This window comes from Zingiber officinale, chromosome 4A (genome assembly GCF_018446385.1).
Source record: "Zingiber officinale cultivar Zhangliang chromosome 4A, Zo_v1.1, whole genome shotgun sequence".
Lineage (NCBI taxonomy): Eukaryota > Viridiplantae > Streptophyta > Magnoliopsida > Zingiberales > Zingiberaceae > Zingiber > Zingiber officinale.
The window spans coordinates 101,106,969-101,110,119 of record NC_055992.1 but is presented as its reverse complement, the minus strand read 5'-3'; the positions used below and the strand labels follow the sequence as shown (position 1 = coordinate 101,110,119).

Below are 3,151 nucleotides of genomic sequence, written 5' to 3'. Positions count from 1 at the left end.
AATTCCATCTCCGATTCAACTCCAGAATCTAGGGATTGGTTCCGAAGATCACTCATCGTAACTAGATAAGCATTTCTAATCTCTTCTCTTGATTGAGATTGAAATATTTGTGATCTCTTTGTCTTTGGATCTCTATCTTTATATTATGGAGTAGATTCATTATTCTAGAAATAAGGGAGTATTTGTGGTGTAATTTGATGTAAGAATCTTATGGATATGTCAATTTCCTATCTCAATGATGTTGTTATGTTTTGTATTTATTTGATCTTATGTGGATTGTTGTGTTTGGATCTAATTATCATGCTTGATTGGATGTTTGTCCTACTTGTGGATCTTGTAGAGGGATTCCCTAGATCGTATGACCGAGGGGCGCTAGTGACAAGCTACCCTTCTAACAGTCGTCTAGGTAATCACCTTGAAAGGTGAAGCTAGTCTCTACAAAGAGGTGGAATAGTTGAGTGCATTTATCCCCTATGCCTTTCTGTGGATTGAATGGTGATGTATTTCTATATTGTATGACCAAGGGACGTTGGTGACAGGCGGCCCTGCTAATGGACTTCATAGGGATTATGACTATTAAATTACTAGAGGTATAGATAAAAGTTCCTTGTTGGTTAAGTTCTGCATGAGAAAACTAGCAACTTCCTGCAAATGAATGACAATTGAGGATAAGAATTGGTAGATCACCTCACATTGATAAATATCACAATGAAACCGAACTCCTAGAACTCTCATAAACCCAAGTTCTTACATTTGATTTTCTATTTCTATTTCGAGTTGCTACTTATTACATTCACTTCCTTTGTCGATTGTTTAGCTAATTCATTGTGAGACATCTCTAGTGCTTATAACTAGTCCATATGGAATCGATAATCTTTTTATTACTAGCGACGAAACCGTGCGCTTGTGGTTGCGTAACAGGAGGTCATGCTTGAACCATTTTGAACTATGTTATCAATCCTTGCCTCCAACTAATTAAATCCCTCATTCTGTGACTTGTGATTTTTCAAAATCTTAGAAGGTTGAACTATATTTTGTATGACAGGCTCTTTTACCTTTATGGCTTTCACTTCTAAAGTTCTCAGGTGAAATTCCATCCAACTTCTATCTGACCATTCTTGGAGATTCAATGTTACTCGATCAATTAATGTATATGCTTCATCCACACTTTTGTTCATAAAAGAAACCCCAGCTGATGAATTTAATAAACACTTACCTGAGAAAGAAATTCCTTATAGAATATATGCAGAGTCAGCCACTTTCCAAGTCATGATGAAGACACTATCTTTGTAGACTCTTGAATCTATCTCATGTTTCAAATAGGGATTCTTCATCTGCCTGAGCAAAATTTGTGATGCAATTCCTCATGTAAACATTTCTACTTAGAGGAAAAAAGTGATTAAGAAATTGCTGCTCCAATTTTTCCCAACTCGTAATGCTTTGAGGACGGAGGGAATATAACTAAATCCTTGCTTTACCCTTGATAGTGAAAAGAAATGTCATCAATCAAACTGCATCTGCAGACAATCCTTCATAGTTCATGATATCGTAAAGCTCTAGGAATTCTTCAAGGTGGAAGTATGAGTTTTCTGATATTTCTCCTCCAAATTTATGACCTTGTATCATGGTGATTAATTCTGGGTCTAGTTGGAAACTTTTTAATTCAATATGAGGTTGCACAATGGGAGACATAAATCTTACAGAAATGGGTGCAGAAAATTCTCTCAAAGGCCTACTTGACATGTTAGTGCTCATGAATATCTAAAAAAATTATGAGAGAAAAAAACAAAAATACAGATTTAAGAGCAAGAAAGAAAAAGTAGAAACTAAGAAAAGGAAAAATTGAACTTTAAACTAATAACAAAAAGTAAATGTAAAATTTAAATTGCAAGAATGAAAAGTGCAGAAATAAAAACAAACAAGTAAGAAAAACTATTAACATATCTAGAGTAACTAATACGATAATCAAATAATGTTAATCAAAAATAGTCCTTGGCAACGGTGCCAAACACTTATTACGAACCATAAGTGCACGATTACGTTGTCAGTAATACAAAAGATATCAAACTCATAGGGACTATTCATTAAGTACTAATTAACTTCGTACAATGAATTATCTAAACAATCGAAGGATGGTTCACAAATGCTAGAAGAGAGGTTGAAGAGAGGGAGAAGGAAAGAGAGAGTAGAGAGAGGGAGAAAGAGTGTAAGTGAGTGAAAGTGAATAGATTCTAGGATTTCGATTTCGTTATGATACTAGTTAATGTCTCTATGCATTATTCATCTACTTAACTTCATGCTTACACTTATGTAGGGATCCTAATTAAAGCTTAGCACAACCCCGAATAGGTTGCACCAGAGAGTCTACCCAAGTTATACTGCTATTAAGTAAAGAAGTAGCTCTAGAAAGTCCGTTAATGGGATACTCCTATCACTAGGGTCCCTCGGTCATTCAATCCTAGAGTTACCTGATTTACTTTCTAATGGTCGATTAATACAATTAAGTAGAAGAGGTAACTTAGGAAGTTTGGTTAAAGGGTTACGCTCTATCACAGGGCCTTCCGGTTATATGTTCCTAGATTATACAAGTTATTTCCTAACATTAATTTGGGAGAACCCTCCAAACTCTAATTAACCTCCCTAGTAGAGAATTTATCCCTGTTTCAAGGAAACACCGTAGAAAGTAATGGATACCTTCCATCATAACGTCCCATAATCATACAATCTAATGTTCTTCCTCTACATGGTGATCAAAACCCTACATCTACATGAATTGACCTCACATACATTTCGTCGAACACATATAAGGCACAATACAAATAGAACATGATATAAACACTTCATAGCACAAGAAAATATCCAAATACATAATTCATACATCCACAATCACATCATAGCTACTTCCTACATCCTAAATCTAGAAATTTACCTCATAGCAAGGGAGATACAACTAGAGATAAAGAAAGAAGCAAAATACAACTCAATACATAAAAATAGAGAGAGGAGAGTGCTTATCCTTGAAGCGTAGTGTCTTTGGAGGCATCCCCTTACTCTGGAGGTGGACGGATTAGCAAAGATGGAAGATCTAGGGTTCTTCCAAGGGGGGAACCCTTCTCCAAGGAATGGGGGTGATCCCCAAGCCAAAGATCCT

At 35.7% G+C, this 3,151-nt stretch overlaps 1 non-coding gene across 1 annotated transcript; it reads left to right on the top strand.

Annotated features, from left to right (window-relative positions):
• Window positions 1-1,264: 1,264 nt before the first annotated feature.
• On the top strand, window positions 1,265-1,370 carry LOC121973943. Its single transcript, XR_006109846.1, has one exon. It is a non-coding gene; the product is annotated as a small nucleolar RNA R71 (small nucleolar RNA).
• Window positions 1,371-3,151: the final 1,781 nt, after the last annotated feature.